This window comes from Mus pahari, chromosome 16 (assembly GCF_900095145.1).
Source record: "Mus pahari chromosome 16, PAHARI_EIJ_v1.1, whole genome shotgun sequence".
NCBI classification, from domain to species: Eukaryota; Metazoa; Chordata; class Mammalia; order Rodentia; family Muridae; genus Mus; species Mus pahari.
In genome coordinates, this window is record NC_034605.1 from 53,910,271 (window position 1) to 53,927,502 (window position 17,232).

At 46.6% G+C, this 17,232-nt stretch overlaps 1 protein-coding gene across 3 annotated transcripts in view; it reads left to right on the forward strand.

The window, feature by feature from the left end:
- The first annotated feature begins 5,802 nt into the window (after nucleotides 1–5,802).
- Nucleotides 5,803–17,232, forward strand: part of Spin1 (spindlin 1) — a 50,742-nt gene continuing 39,312 nt past the window's right edge. The window contains exon 1 of one of the 3 annotated variants that reach the window (XM_021215334.2): nucleotides 5,803–5,900. The gene's annotated coding sequence lies outside the window, so the exon portion shown is untranslated. Of the gene's footprint in view, nucleotides 5,901–5,951; nucleotides 5,974–6,309; nucleotides 6,420–17,232 lie in introns of those variants that run through there. The other 2 variants (XM_029547498.1, XM_029547497.1) reach the window with 2 other exon arrangements.

Sequence of the window (17,232 nt, forward strand, 5' to 3'; positions counted from 1 at the left end):
GCAGTCACATCAGAAGTTCAAGGTCTTCCTTGGTTACACAATGTGTTGGGAGGCACAGCCTAAATCTGAGATTCTACGTCAGAGAAAGCAGTCAAACAACAGGCAACGCAGTCTATGAATAAGATAACTGTTCCATTAAACAAACACCACTCTGAATCCAAGTGGGTTTGGCATGCCTGGCCCTGCCACATATCCGGATTGTTGGGGTCACAGGGTGTGCAAATAATGAGGAAAGGACCACTGAAGTCAGAAATAAACCAAAAGCAACTTGCTCACTTGGGGTAGGGGAGGATGCTTCTAACCGAGCTGAGGGGAGCAGTCTCCTTTTGAAGCATAAACCCAAGTTCAGGGGATAATAAAGGAGGAATTTGTAAATTGAGGGTTAGTTCTAGAGCCCAGAGTGTGGTGGATAGCAGGCTGTTGGCAGCAGCAATCTTATCTTAACCTTTATGGGGCTCACGAAGGCCAGGTGCCTTCACTGCAACCGACAATGGGGAGCGTGAGGACATGCAAGAAGATGGGGGTCGGCATGGGCTGGAGAGAAGCCTCAGCGGTTAAGAGCACCGACTGCTCTTCCAGAGGTCCTGAGTTCAATTCTCGGCAACCACATGGTGGCTTAAAACCATCTGTAATGGGATCTGATGCCCTCTTCTGGTGTGTCTGAAGACAGCTACAGTGATGAGGTCAGCAGAGCAATGCCTAGAATTACTGTGGGCTCTTCACAGACTATGCCTGTGACTAGAGAAAAGGACATGTCATACAGAAAATACCTTCAGTGACTCAGAGCCCACATTTGCCTTATAGAACCTGGTGTGCTCAGCGGAAGCTGAGCTGGGAGTGGCAGAGTCATTTGTAAGCAGCTTACTCGGCTATAGGTTAAACTTTATCTATCCTTACTGTAGAGGTGGATGTAGGCCAAGCCTAGTTTAACAAGAGTATACTGACTGGCTCTAAGAATTCTGTCTCTAGTACTTATGTAGGCCCAACGGAACTGCCTCTGTCCGTGTGTGAGAACTATGTCCTATCAAGATCCTCTGGTGAGAGGGTGCTGACAAGCAGACTGGTAAATCTACAGTTGCTGGTAGAACCAGCAGCTTTACTTTAGGTCAACATTTTACTGTGAGAGTATTGGTCTGTAGGTGACACAGCTTACGAGGGCTGCCAGCAGCCCAAACAGTTCAGTTCACTTATCCTTATAAGAGGCCCTCAGGATGTCACTGAAGGGGGAAAAAAAAGGAAGAAGAGTCAGGAGGAAGCAAATCTAGAGTTTGTTAAGTTTCAATGTAACGTTTAACTTTTTTATTTGTGTTGGTGTGAGTGGCAGTGTACTTGTGGTGTTCTGATGACAACCCCCAGAAGTTGGTTTTCTTCTCACCACATGGATCCCAGATCACCCTCAGGTTGTCAAGCTTGGCTCCAAGCACCCAAGCACCTTACCTCCCCCTTTTTTCTTTCTTTCTTTCTTTCTTTCTTTCTTTCTTTCTTTCTTTCTTTCTTTCTTTCTTTCTTTCTCTCTCTCTTTCTTTCTAAAGATGCATTTATTTATTAAATGTGAGTAAAAACACACAAGAAGAGGGCACTGAATCCCATTACAGATGGTTGTGAGCCATCATGTGGCTGCTGGGATGTGAACCCAGGACCTCTGAAAGAGCGGCCAGTGTTCTTAACCACTGAGTCATCTCTCCAGCCCCCACCCTTATCCCTTGAGTAATCTCATCAGCCCCAGTAACACATGTTAGACCTTGACATTCCCACCATTTAATAGTACCAAAAGACAGACCATGCTCCCACCACCAACAACAACAAAAAAACCTTTGGGCAGCAGTTATCAACAACACCAACACAGAGCTTGAGTCAAGTTATTCTGTGTTTGGTGTATCTACTGGATTTTGAACACTTTGGCTGTGCTAAATAATTATACAATAACAAGGACTAATTTGATAAAGACGCAAAGGTGTGCTTCAAACACTGCATTAACACCAATGGGGTGGACACCCTAATTTAGGACAATGCCTTTGATAGCTCTTTTATTTCTGTGCCACGAGTGTATTCCTCCTTGAGCAGGAAAGCGCTCCAAGGAGCCCAGGGACACAGAGACAAAGCAGATCTTATCCTAGCATCGACTGGGACTTTTCGATGTTCGCATTTGTATTTCACCAGTGTCTCAGTCAGGGTAACTGCTGTGATGACACACCATGACCAAAAGCAACTTGGGGAAGAAAGGGTTTATTTGACTTACACTTCCACATTACAGTCCATCCTTAAAGAAGGAAGTCAGAACAGGAACAAAAAAGCAGGGTAGGAACCAGGAAGCAGGAGCTGATGCAGAGGCCATGGAGGGCTGCTGCTTACTGGCTTGCCCAGCCTGCTTTCTTATAGAACCCAGAACCACCAGCGCAAGGGAGGGACCCACAAAGGGCTGGACCCTTCCCCATCAATCACTAATTAAGACAATGCCCTACAGAAATTCACGCTTAGAACTTGATCTTTTTTTTTTTTTTTTTTTTTTTTTTTCAGAGACAGGGTTTCTCTGTGTAGCCCTGGCTGTCCTGGAACTCACTCTGTAGACCAGGCTGGCCTCGAACTCAGAAATCCGCCTGCCTCTGCTTCCCGAGTGCTGGGATTAAAGGTGTGCGCCACCACGCCCGGCTTAGAACTTGATCCTTATGAAGGCAATTTTTTTTTTAAAGATTTATTTATTTATTATATGTAAGTACACTGTAGCTGTCTTCAGACACTCCAGAAGAGGGAGTCAGATCTTGTTAAGGATGGTTGTGAGCCACCATGTGGTTGCTGGGATTTGAACTCTGCACCTTTGGAAGAGCAGTCGGGTGCTCTTACCCACTGAGCCATCTCACCAGCCCCATGAAGGCATTTTCTTAATTGAGATTCCCTCTTAGATGACTTTAGCTTGGGTCAAGCTGACATAAAACCAGCCAGCAAAATCAACCAGCTTGCAGTGGGAGGTAAATTGTATGTAGGCCCTCTGGCTAAGGATACTAAATGTTCATAAAGTAACTTTGAACCTATTTGTGTAATGCCATATTATGAGAATTTTCAGTTATTCAGAAAAGTCAGAAGAGCCTGAAGGGACAATTAACAAACCTATCACTTGGATTCACTACTTGTTACATTTGCTTTAGCTCCACCGAAATGTTTTTGAAGCCAGCAGAGATAAAAGCACTTGCTGCTAAGTCTGAAGAACTTTGTTTTTTTTTTTTTCCTGTTTTGTTTTTTTAAGACAGGGTCTCTCTATGTAGAGCAGACTGGCCTCGAACTCAGAAATCTACCTGCCTTCACTTCTGAGTGCTGAGACACACAGCACACTCCCCCACTGCCCAGCAATTTGATTTGTGTGCTGGTATGTGCTTGCCATCCCAGCCCTTGGGCGGAGAGTGGCAGGTGGACGAGAATGGTGTTCAGGGTTGTCTTTGGCTGTATTAAAGTTCTGACCAGCCTGGGCTATATGAGACCTTGTCTTAAAAACAAACACCACCGCTGTCCCTGAATCCAATTTAGGCATTCATAACTTTAGAACGTAGTGAACGTAGCCCATGTATTTTTGACAGGTTGCTGGAGACCATCAGTAGATGCAAATTTAAACCTGGGGTTGTGAAAAGCGTGGAGAAAGCAAGGCTTGAAGGGTTTGATTGGTCAGTTGGGTCTGCAAGTGGCCTCAGATAGGTAGAAGCCAAGGATGACACCAAATGCCTTACCACGTGGCCAGGTATTGAGGAGGCTTACAATGGAAGACCTTAAATTACAGGCCTGCCGGGGCTTACCTATCACATTCTAGACAGGCTAGCTAGATAGTGAGGCCCTGGTTCAAGCAAAACAACCCAACACTCTTTTCCCCAAGTTACCAGGTCCCAAAATGTCAGTAAGTGCTAGGTAGATGTGAAGGCTATTTTTGGGTGTCAACTTGACATCAGGAATCAAAACTCCAAAATGAATGGGCCCACCAGTGATGGATTCCTGCTTAATTAAATAATGTGATGTGGATCTTTGCGGTAAGATATACCTTTAGTCCAGACCTTTTGAGGTGGGAAGACATACCTTTAATCTGGGGCACACTTGCTGACTGCTTATTTAAAGGACATGGAATAAGGAAGCTTTTGCTGTTCGCTGGAGTATTTGCTGCCTCACTAGCAAGTCCATTCCTTCACTGACATTATAACCTGCATGAGATTCCAAGGGATGCTGACGACCAGATGAGACGTTCAGTTTTGGGTACTGAACAACTACTGAATTCCTGGACCTTCTGTGGGTAGACAGCCATTGCTGGACTAATGGACCAAAGCCTGTGAGGTATTCTAATACATTCCCTTTCCATATGTATATATTCATTTTGTAAGTTCTGTTCCTCTAGAGAACAGAAAAAAAACAAAAACAAACAAACAAAAAAAAACCCAGACGTGTCACCAAGGAAACGGAAGTGTTCCATACAGTCACTCCAGCCTCCTTCCCCATCACACCCTTCCTTGTTCCTGTCAGCCTCCACGATAAAATATTAAACACGACAACAAAAGCTAATCATCTCTCAGTGATCTTCAGTAGAGATGGCTGCATCTCTACTGAAATTAGCCCTCTCTTCGGTTTGTGACTACGTTGCTCCTGCCAAGAATGTCATCTGAGACAAGCATTTTAATTTGAGTAGGCACCTATCAATCTTATTTTGAAAAAAAAAAACAAAAAAAACAAAACAAAAAAAAGTGCCAATGAAATCCCAAGGAGCACAGCGAACTAAGAGCAGTGCTGCAGGTTTGGAGTGCGCAAAGGGCTTTCCAATAACGTCTCGTAATTCGACCTGGCAACACTCTGGCAGGAGGCTTATTACAATGCGGCAGTGCTACAGCACTCGAGGAACCAGGTCGGTGACCGCCTGGATCAAGACACTGAGCTAGAGGAGGAAAGGAGACTAGAGTGCGCCAGGCTGGATGCAGAACCAGACGAAATCTTCAGGTCCCGCATTTGACTTCCCCTCCAACCAAACCATCCCGGACGTTTTCTCTCTTTCTCTTTCTCTTTGCCCACAGCCAAACAGATCCTCAATAGGCGCCTTAACTGGAACCAGAGTCGCACGGATTCCCATGCGATCGTGGATAGTCTTGGCTTGCAGCCTCGCGAGGAGCCCGGAGTGAGTTCTAGAGCAGCGGCTGCAGCTAGGCCAAGGCTAGGTGTTTGCAGCAGGTACCCTCCGCAGGTGTTCGCAGGAGGCCATGAGCTTTGCAAGCTGAGCCTAGTTCTTCGGCCTCTGCGCAGTGCGGCGTGCAGCAAGGCGGTGTGTCTTCCAGGGAGCATGGGGAGCCTATCCATATTTTTAAAGGGCTCGCGTCCTGCAGCCCAAAGCTGCTGCTCCGCAGGAAAGCGCACCTGCGCTGCGCAGGGTCACGTGCGCCTCCTGCATCTCCGCAGCCAGGCAGGCAGCTACCCGAGACAGCAGACGTTAAGGTCCCAGGACAAAGAGTCAGGCTAGTTCCTGGAAGCCGTCCTCCCGTGCAGGAGTAAATACCAACGCCCGCTACTCTCCGTTCGTCTTCCCGACCCTGCTCCGCTTCTAAGAGAGGCCGGCTCTGCGCCGGGCCCGCGGCTCCCCAGCGCGTACCTCGCCGCTCCGGGTGCGCGCCCCACCCTCCAGGTGAGCAGCGCCAGGCTCCGCCCTCGCCGCCAGGCCCCGCCTCCCACTCGCGCCTGCGCAGTGTGTCCGGCGGCGCCGGGCGCCGGGGCGGCGCGGCCGTCGCAGTTCGGCGGGCGCAGTGCGCGTGCGCCGTGGCGGCCGGGGGGCGGGCGGCGGCCGCGGCGAGGAGCGGGGGTGGGGAGGCGCCGTCTGGCTCGGGCTGGGCCGGCGGGGAGCACGAGCGAACCACGGCGGCCCCGTGGGCGGCCTCGGTGGCCGACAGGTGAGACGCGCGTGGGGCCGGCTGCAGGGCCGCGAGGGGGGAAGCGAGTGGGCCTCACGGCGCGCGGACCCAGGTGAGCACAGCCCGCGGGGCCCCGGGCGCATTGTCCGCGGGCGGCGCCCCTCAGCGCCCCCTGCCGGCCGGGCTCGGTGGGGCCGGGGCGCGGCGGGCTGGGGCCGGGGCGTACGCGAGTTCCTTTGTTCGTCGCCCCCGCCCGGTCCCCGCCGCCCCCGCCAACATGGCGCTCGCGGGGTCCCTGCCCCAGCCCCGCGGCCGCTTCCCGCGCGCTTTGTTCCGTGCCGGGCGGGGGGCGGGGGCGGGGGCATTGCGTAACCGGGCGGGGGAGGGGCGTGGCGGGACCCCCGCGGCGGGTCATCTTGGTGACGCCCTGCCTGGGGGGCTCGGGGCGCGGGCCTGCGTGACCTTGGGTTTGCCTCCCGGAATGCGCCCGATAGATGTGCGGTGCGGATACTGCGCAGCGTCGGGGGTCGCGGTCCCTGGCGGCTTCCAGCACGGATGGTGCGTTCTGGGCCTTTCCGGGAGGAGGGGGATGTCGGGTTGAGAAATGGCTTCAGTCATCCACGACGTTGCATGCGCATCTCAAAGTTTGTTTACGCAATTGTTTTTTATATTGATTTGGTTTCGATGATCTGTGAATTGGGTGTCGGGTTTTGTAAGGATTTTTCGATGTGTGTGTGTGTGTGTGTGTGTGTGTGTGTGTGTGTGTGTGTGTGGTTTAAAGGCTTGTTTATTTATCGTGTACATCCAAAAGCCATACAAGATATGTTTAAGTGTTGTAAAGGATTTCAGTGTGACTAGCGAGAAAGATGGTATCCGTATCGAAATGCGAATGCCTCACTAACTTTCCTTGGAATTTTCTGGAAGAAGCTGCAGCCTGAAAGGATTGATGGAGAGTAATTGCCTCCTGCATAGCTTTTGTTAGAGAGTGAAAATGAAACCAGATCTTAGACGGTTTTTTACTTACACATCCTGAGCACACTTCTGAGGTGGTGAAAATTTGGAAAGATAGAAGAGAGGAGGCACATCTTTAGCCCTTTTCACCCCTTCAGTATTAGTTAATGGGCGAACACGATTTACGTTAGGATGCCCGTTATCAGAGTTGATAATTGTGTATTAATGTAGCCTGCTATGTTTATAAAAACGTGTAGTGTTTCTCCCAATAAGTAAAACGGAATTAGCTTAACAGTTTTACTGGCATGCCTAAGAAATGGATCAAGCAAAAGGGCTTTCAGTCTGAATTAATTTGTATGAGGTCTCCTGTACTCTAGAGTGGCCTTGAGCTCAGGATCCCTTTTTCAGCCTGGAGTACAAGCGAGTAAGGGGGTGTCCTTTTATACTTAGGGGTTTTGAAATGTGTGTGTGTGGATGTTTTGTCTGCATATTTGTCTGTGTACCGCATGTGTGCCTGGTGCTCATGGAGTCCAGAAGAGGGCTCTGAACTCCCGGGTCTGGAGTTAGACAACTGGGAGTGCTGGGAATCAAACACAGGGCCTTTGGAAGAACAGCCAGTGAGTTGCTGAGCCATGCTTAAGGTTTTTTTTTTTTTGGTTTTTCGAGACAGGGTTTCTCTGTATAGCCCTGACTGTCCTGGAACTCACGTTGTAGACCAGGCTGGCCTCGAACTCAGAAATCCACCTGCCTCTGCCTCCCGAGTGCTGGGATTAAAGGCATGCGCCACCACGCCCGGCTTAAGGTTTTTTTAAAAATAGATTTTTCACTCTGGAATTTCTCTAGTCAAGCCCACTTTAGTGTTCAAAGAAGATGGCTTAAGCCTTTCTGGGATAGCTAAGCTCTGACGCTGTGCATCTCTTACATAGGATAGGGTGGTCACCCTTCACCAGGCCTAGTAACAGGATTGTAACCCCAGCTGTTGGGGAGGGTTGGAAGTTTAAGGACAGCTTGGATAATTTAAGATCCTGTCTCAAAAAGTCAGAAGTCTGTGGTAGAGCAGTTGTCCCGCACATACATGCTGGACTCCAGGTTTTGCCTCCCAGTACAACAAACTAACTACCATGTAAACATTCCTTAAATAGAGTAGGTTGATTTAGGGAATGAAGGCATTTCTTTCATGTTTTGCTTACAACCCCAGCATGTGCCCCCAATCTGGAGAAAGGCTGGCTGGCTGGTTAGGTCGTGCCTTTAAGTGCCAGCTCCAGAGCAAACAGCAGTCTGAGGCGGGATGCTGGGCAAGCCCTGTGCCCCAGGCCCTGTGCCCGAGGCCCTGCTGGGCCGTCACTCTGAGGGTTGAGGTGCCCTCTTCTCTCCTTAGGATCACATTTCACATTTTCATTTTGGGAACTCTGAAAAATACTGCTATTAGTGAGCTTGGGACTTCCTTTTATGATAGGGCAGTAGAGGGCTGAAAACAAAGGATAAAAGGGATCTGTGGCCTGAAAGTTACTTCCCTTGCAAAGTGGAAACCGGGAAAAGCCTATAGAAAAACAGCTAGTTCCACATCCGATCACTTCAGGATGGGGTTTGCCAAGGATCACAACTGAGAGCACCTCACTGAGGGACTGTTGCTGGCCTGTTGATTTTTCTGAAGGTCAGATAACAACTTCGTTTCAGTTTGGATAGCTTCTGTAGGAGTGACTCTGTTTTGATCTCTGGGAGTCTGGTGCAAGACTGAGCTGGAAGACCATGGCTTCCGGGCTTTTTATTTGACTGTGTCCTTATGCTGTGTCTCAGCTGTGTCCTCCCATTAGAGAATGGTAATGTGGGGTTGATGTGATTTGTGTGTGCCGCTTTGTTTTGTGGGTGGTCCAAAATTTCACCCTTAAACCATTTGTAAGAGTTAGTGTCCTGGAAAAACTTTTTTGTAGTTTCATCTTTGGGGTAGCTAACACAGTTTGGATTGACTGTATTGTTAATAATTTGCAGCGTTTTTTTCTACTGTGTTAGAAATAACATGAAGGGAGCCAGGTATGGCATACACCTGTGATCCCAATACTAAGGAATGGAGGAAGCAGGTGGATGAAAGTTTCAGGCAACACAGACCTAGAGTGGAGAATTTGGAGGTTGGAAATGATATCTGCATGTACATTAGTAGGACCTCAGTTTGATAGAGGATATTTAAACACAGGGTTTTTTTTTGTTTTTTTTTTTTCCAGCTAAACATCTATTTTTCTAGCTGCTTTGTTCAGTTTGGAAGCCTGGTGTTGTGAAAAACATTGTTCAGTACCTTCCTCTCTGCATGAAGCTCACCTCTGCAGCAGTGGACATTGACTTGGAGGGGAGACTTAAAAGCCTTCAGCCCCTGAGCTGCAGCCTTGGAGGAAGCCTGTCTTTCTCCAGGCTTTTATTGACTTGTAGAGTTCCTCGGTGTAGTTCCAGAACCACAGCTGGACAAGTTAGTGTCGATCCCTTCCCCTTCCTTCCCAGCTCTGCCACAGTTACTAGGGTCTGTTTTGTCCATGTCATGAAGTTAAACAGCTTGCTTGGAAGTGTCTTCATATTGAATCTAGTTTTAAGTTGTTTTTACTGGGTACCTAATTTAAAATAGTCCCAAGTCAAAGTTAGATGGCTCAGCTGTTAAGAGCACTTCTGCTCTTGCAGAGGACTCCTGTCTGGTTCCCTGCACCCATACCATAGCGCACAGAGATTTGTAGTTCCAGTTCTAGGGACTCCATTGCCCTCTTCTGGCCTCCATGGGCGTTGCTTACACGTGGTGCACATATACATACATACAGGCAAAACATCCATGAATGTAAGATAAAACTAAATCTTTAAAACAACAACAACAACAACAAACCAGTATTGTCCTTCCCATGAATCTTGTAGGACTAAAGTACATAATGAGTTTGTCTGTACAATCTAAATAGTGTATAGGGAAGTCATAGTTAATGTTTGTAGTGATGGGTTTATGTGCCCAAGAACATCTGTGAAGAGGAAGATGTGCAGTAGGGAAGAAGAGTCGAGGTGGTGGGTGGGACAAAGTTGACATTGGTAGCAGTTAATAGTCTTCAGGGAGAGGAATTTATGCATTCATTTACGCTTTGAATTCCAGCTGAAAGTCAGTAGATGTTACCTTTACTCCCAGGAGGCTCAAGTACCTTATCAGGAGCAGGCCAAAGTTCACTATAGCTTATTCTTGGCGCACAGTATCTCCATTGAGATGTATTAACACCTGTGGTGTCATGTGTCTGATACTTGTATGAGAACAAATTTGGGACCGGATTTTGAATACTGTATTTTATATGAATATAGTTGGTATTTATAGTAGAATATAGTTGGTATTATTTGAGACAGTGTTTCACTGTGTGGGGGATAGTGGACCATGCCGGGAAACTTGGTGAGGTAGAGCGGTTTTGAGACCCCAGTACTCTCCTGAGACGCTAGGTGTCTCCCTGCTCCCAGTCAGATTCCTGGCCTAGAACATGCGATTATACTCCCCATGGAGGTCATGTAGCCTAGAACACGCGATTATACTCCCCATGGAGGTCATGTAGCCCACAACTGGTTTCTCCGTGCTGATGAGGTACCTAGAGATCTTGGGGGTTTAGCCAATAAGCTTCCCTTCCTGGACATTCCTCCCTGTAAAGTTTCTGGTCCACCCTGAGAAGTTGGTATGAATCCATTTTCCATGATGAACAGTCAATTAACGATATGGATAAACATGGACTGTCTCTCCCATCAAAACCTCCTTGGGGAGAAGGCCTTCTCCTATAGAGCATTAAGTCTCCGATAGAAGGCCTCTGTGTGCCTCCAGACAGCTGCCTGCCTTCCCTGATGAGCTAAGCTGGAGTGCCCCAGGTTTGTTGTTCTCAGCCCTCAGGACCCCCAATAGTCGCAGCCTGTGGGTCCCCAATCCTTCATTCTTGACTCTTCTGTGTAAAACCCCAGTGATGACTGGGTGCTGGGGGTCAGGAAACCCCAATTTCAGCTTGCCCCATCTTAGATTTCATTCTTCTATCCTCCAGAGTGGTGTTTCAATGCCACCTTAAAGCCCAGCACCAGATGGTAGGTGTACAGGGAGATTCAGGCATCAAGCACTCCCTGCATTTTGTCTCCCTGGCGGTGTGTCCCACAGCCCAGCTGTGGGGCAGAACATGGACCCACAGCTGTGCAGCCCTTGCTTATCTGGGACTCACTCTGTGGACCAGGCTGACCTTGAACTCACAGAGCTCTGCCTGCCATCTGCCTCCCAAGTGCTGGGGCTAAAGGAAACCTCCACATGTTGTCAGATGCTTGATTTTTTAGGACAGGAAACCATATTAACATAGGACCAGGACCATTTCTGTTGTAAAGCACCATGAAAGGTGGGTGGAACGCTTAGAGTTGAAGTCAGCTGAGGCTGAGAAGTTGGTCTGGACTCACCTCACCAGCATGTTCATGTCATGTTGAAGTAGATCTAGTCAGTGTGGGCATTAGTCACATTTTGGCACAGTAAGTGAAAAAACAAAGGTTGTTATTTTGCTAAGTACTGAGGATCAGGCTTTATGCTGAACAAGGCTTGAGACTAGTAAGTATTTAAACAAAATACTTTTTTTTTTTTTTTAAGATTTATTCATTTTATGTATGAGTTCTCGATCTGCATGTACGCTTGCGTGCCAGAAGAGGGCATCAGACCCCATTATAATTGTAAACCACCGTGTTGCTGGGAATTGAACTCAGGACCTCTGGAAGAACAGCCAGTGTTTTTAACCACTGAGCCATCCCTCTCCTAACCCCTCACCCCCCGCCCCTCTTTTAAGTCAGGATCTCTCGTAGTCCAGGCTAGACTCAAACTTGTGTTCCTCCTGCTTCCACTTCCCAAGTGCTGAGAGTTGGGATTCCAGGTTTACACTCCCATGTCTGTAGTTTAGGGGTTTTGTTTTGGCCTGTATTCATTTTATTGTAAAATCCAGGCTTTATGTCTTATGTTGGGTTTGTCACTCTTACTGTATACTGACATTGCTACAACTAGCTTGATTTGGGTCCTGACACAGGTAATAGGGAAAGAATTTTTTTTTCCTACTTGTGATGGTTCCTGGGAATTGTCACCATGACATAATGGACAGTCACCTGGGAGAAAGGCTCTGAGCTATGTGCAAGATGACCTTAATGAAGTTACTTGCTGTGGGGAGACCTACACACTGCAGCTGGCATGGGTCCCTGACTGAGATCTTGGACTGTAGAAAAGAAAGGGAACAGAGCAAATGCACTCATCTGTTTCCTGATTGTGGGTCATGGGGCTGTGGCCAGCAGCTTCAGCCTCCTGCTACCTTGATTGATTTGCGTTTGTCCCCTTGAACTCTGAGCCAGATAAACCTTCCTCCCTCAAGTTGCTTGTGTCAGGGTATTTTATCACAGCAGCAGACCAGAAGCTGTGGTACTGTGCAGTAGTCTTTTTTCTTGTGTGTGTGTGCGTGTGAGGTTTACTTAGCTTTCCTCTGAATTATTGTACACTCATGAGATTTTTTTTTTTAATATCCAGTATTTTAATCACACAGTCAGTCCTTTTCTTCAGCTCGTCCCAACTTGAGAGTATAGTGGGCCTTCACTTGACATGTATGTTAATGTCAGACATGCGGGTTTTCCTTTTCTACCGTGAGATATCTGGGGTTCAAGTTTTAGTTTCCTCCCAAATGCTTTAGCTCCTGTGGTTGGGAGTGGAGTTTAGGGCCTGTCGGCTATGTTATACCCTTGGTGCTGCTTCTGTCCCGCCTCCATTGAACTGACTTGGGACATACATATATTTTGATGCTCTGTGGAATCAAGGTTAGTACTTTAAGCTTTCACATTGAATTCATCTTTTTTTCTTTGATGTTGAAATGTATAGTCTTAGCAACATCAGTGCAATTGCATTCCCCCATATTGCATACGTAGTCGTTTGGAAATAAAATTAATAGAGCAGCTGTAGGCTCTGTGACTTACAGTTCTTTATGTCTTTAGAAACTTAACTACATTGGTTGTATTGTTGATATTCTGAACCAGAAAGCCATCTAAAATATTAGCTGACTTGGTAAGATGACTCTAGTGTAAAAGCACTTGTTCAGGCAAACTTGACCACCTGAGCTCCATCCTTATGTCTCACAGTAGAAGGAAAAATCAGCTTCCACATATCATGAGAATACACACACACACACACACACACACATACACACACAAATAAGTAAAAGCTCCCTTGAAAAAAATTCAGTTGTGGTATAAGTTTGGTTTATTTGCATTAAAATCCTTAGTCCACCGGTTCATATATGTTTGGCTTTTTGAGACAGGGTCTTATGACCCTCTTGGCTTAGCTCTTCAAATTCTGGGATTGCAGACCCAGCCACTTGGTGATGCCTGTTTTAATTTTCTTACTGTGTTTCTGTTTGCTTTTTTTTTTTTTTTTCACACAACACATCCCTCTGAACGTTAATATAATTCAGAATTCAGAACAGTTTTCAGAAGTCATAGTGCAATCTCTGTTGGTATGTCATCTGTCCTGCCTGTCCCAGTAATATGTTTCTGTTCCTTCTTTGTTTGGTGTTTGGGTTTTGAAAATAGAAACACACATGTTTTAATTTCCTTCTTTTATGCCACGGGCTGCTTGATGTCAACGATTCTGGGCACCCATGGTGAATGAAGTCTTGATACTGCTTCAGTGTTTTGTGTAGCAGTGGATGGTTATCAGGTAGAAATGCTGTTTTTGCCTGCCTTCCAGCCTGGTTCAGTGGCTCTTCACTGTGACTAACTTTTGTAGTTTGAGGCTCAACAGCAAAATTAGCATGAATCTCGTTTTTTTAAAAAAAATTTAAATCTAAAGATCTTTTTAAAAAAGTTTTATTTTTATTTCCATAGAAATGTGTTTGTCTTATAGTGTATTTATGTCATGTGTTTGTGGTTCCTGGTGGAGACCAGAAGAGGACATCACATCCCTTGACGTTACCAGCAGTTGTGAGCTACCTTAAGGAGGTGCTGGGAACTGAATTTGGGTTGGGCCCTCTGTAAGAGCAGCGCTGGCTCTTAGGTACTGAACCATCTCTGCAGTCCTGGGTTCTCTCTTACCATAGAACCTGACAACTGGCATACTGTTTTTTTTTTTTTTTTTCTGTTTTGTTTTTTCCCTTTAAGTCTAGAATTTCCACCTTTTTTTGTTAAAGGAAGTACGCTAAGACTTTGACATATCCAAACTGACTTTACTGTATTCGTACTCTTACTAAGTAAAATAAGATTGGAACATGAGCCTGCAGGTTCTGCAGTAGTGTGAATCTGAGAGCCCCTGTACCCACCAAGTGATTCATGTGTGGGTGGTTAGTGTACTGCATAGGTAGGTGGGCAGAAGCTGGGCAGCAAAGGGCAGGATTTCAGAATGCTACTCAGAGCAGTGTGGTGTTTACACTACGTGTTTCCGGCCTCAGTTTGCACTGGTGGTTCAGCCACCTGAGGGAAGCCTGTGTATCTTTCCTTCTGCCTTCTGAGGGGAAGATCAGGGATCTTGGTATTTGTTGCTTTTCTATTTAAAATTCCTTCTCTTCCTCTGGATGTTTTGCTCAGGCCTTACTTTGTTGGGTATGAATTGGAGTGGAGATGTGTCCAGTGCATGCTATAGTCATGAACAGGTTTCTGCAGTTCTTTGTATAGTCCTCAAATGTAGTATTACTTTGCTTGGTAACATTGACTAGTTTTCTCAAGAAGGTTGAGCTCTATAAAAGCAGAGATTGTTTGAGTTTTGCCCTTAATTTTGTAGTTCACTCTCTAAGTTCTGAGTACAATGGCTGGAGTTAACTGTAAGGGACTCAAGGCTGTGGGTTTAAAGTTCTTAGTCCACTGTACAGGTATTCACTTTGTGGTGATGGCTGAGTGAACAATCACCGCTTTTATTCTTTGTTTTCAATGTTGGTGATTGACCCTGAGGACCTCCAGGACAATCACCACTGTACCTAAACTTAGTTCACGGGGTGGAGAGGCTAGAGGGTGCCTGGGTCAGAAACCGGTGCAGTGTGCTCAGCCATGGTGCTTCTCTGTACACTGCTGTGCCTGTGCAGCACTGCCTCATGGCCTGTCCCAGCCAGACAAACTGGGAAGGACATTTGGGAAGTGCAGTTCAGCTTGGGTGAAGTTAAACCACTACAAATCACAGTGATGAGCTCAGGGTGGAAAGACCCCGCCCAGGTGTTATTCCAGTGGCTGATGGTGGTAGTGCAACCAGAGGACTGATGGACGGTATACAGCTTCTCCTGAGATGGAAGGATATAGTCCTCAGATGTATTTATCCCAGCTAAGAAAGGGCACCAGCCGACTAAAGAAAGGATTTTGTGAACCACCGAGTTTATTTGAGTTACTTTACCAGAACTTGAGTTACTTTAAAAAAAAAAAGATTTATTTATTATTATACATAAGTACTCTGTAGCTGTCTTCAGATGTGCTAGAAGAGGGCATCAGATCTTATTATGGGTGGTTGTGAGCCACTATGTGGTTGCTAGGATTTGAACTCAGGACCTTTGGAAGAGCAGTCAGTACTCTTAGCCGCCAAGCCATCTTTCCAGTCCGCTTGAGTTACTTCTGTCGCTCCTCTACCAAGAAATTCCAACCTGGTCAGCTGCTTACCACTTTCTGGTTGTTGGAAGGGAAGGTTATCCCCTGAGCCCTGTGACCAGCTCTCTAGGAGAAAATGTTACTGGCCCCATTTTGGATCTCCTGAGGGCTTCATACGGGTCTTCAGCTGCTCTGCTTCACAACTGCAGTAGTGAAGTCTAACCCTGAAGAAACAGCTACACTACAGTGGATGAGGGTATTGACTGGATAGCATTGAAACCTTAAAGTCAACTCCAGTGAGTGATGTGTAGTTCTTAGAGTCAGCTGAGCTGGAGACTTTGGGAGCTTTTGGGCTAGTGGGAGTGGCCTTTCTGGTCCAACCTACAGGAACCTACCTCTGCTTCCTCCTTGTTGCAGTAAATCTCCAACCCAGATATGCCCCTGCAATGAAAACACAACTCAATTAATATGAATCCATGCTGTGCGCCCAGATTGGTCAGATCTACCACTACACTACCATCTTTCACATATGAGAGACCCCTTAGAACTTGGGGTTTCTCCAGGCCAGGTGCTTCTGATCCATTTTCCTCCTCCTCCTCCTCCCCTTTGTTGTCCCCTCTCTCCTTTTCTCCCAAAACCTTCAGCTCCATCCCTCCCTCTTCTCTGCCTTTATTTTATACATTAAAGTTGGAAGAAGGTTTACAGGAAATCACCTGAGTGCTGACTCATTCCTTGTTCAAAGCCCCTCACAGGAAACGGAATTAACATCAAATATAATTAGCCCCAGGGCTATCCTCTGGCGTGTTTTTTTTTTTTTTTTTCCTCACAGCCTGCCCCATCAGTGTTCTAGACCTGTAATGAAGTGACTTACCAGATTGTACAGGCTTGCACTGTGCAAACGAAAATCTGAGAGAAGTTTGGCATAATTATGGACAGAAGATATACCTACAAAAAAATGTATACAGGTTTGTGTATTATATAAGGTGATTGACAGATACCCATGCCCATGTTTTTGTACATCTCGGGTGTAGAGCTAATACACTGATGATGGCATTCATTTCTTTGACAGATTCTTGCTGTGTAGCTAAGGCTGGTGTGTGGACCTTGCTGTGTAATCTAGGTTAGCATCAAATTAGCAATCCTCCTACCTCAGCTTCCAATCCTCCTACCTCAGCTTCCAAAATGCTAGAATTAAAGGTCTACGCTATATTTTACATTTTCTCTTCTGTATACTGTGTCAAGTGATAGTCTGGTTTCTGGTTACTTTAAGACTAAATTAGGAAAAGCGTTCAAATGGGGCTTGGGAAATTACCAGGAACAGGAGGAAGAGAGGCTAGGAGACATGAAAAATAATTAAAAACAGGATCTAACCTGCAAGAGTAAAACTCTGGTAGCTGAAGTCCCAGGGCTTTTAGTGGGAAAGGCATCGTTGTGGCATTTCAAGTAGATTTTGGGAGACTAGAACAGGGAAGGTCCCCGTCTATCTGAGAATTTGAGCACAATTTCCGGTAGAGTAGAAAAGGAGAGACTAATATAAAAGCACTGTCTATTCCTGTGCTAAACAATGACTGCTTGCATGCCTTTGCATCCAGACAGGTCACTTATGGGAGAAAGGACCTTGCCTTATTGAGCAAGATCGTGTGTGTGTAGCAAATAAGGTTCCAGACACACCCGACTCCAGGAGGTCCGACTGCTCTCCCCTGTTCTCTAGTGTGGCCATCATCCATGTTCTTCCCTGAAAGGCACCTTGGTTTTCCTTAGTGGGAACTCTCAGTCTCTCTTTCTCTTTCTCTTTCTCTTTCTCTTTCTCTTTCTCTTTCTCTTTCTCTTTCTCTTTCTCTTTCTCTTTCTCTCTCTCTCTCTCTCTCTCTCT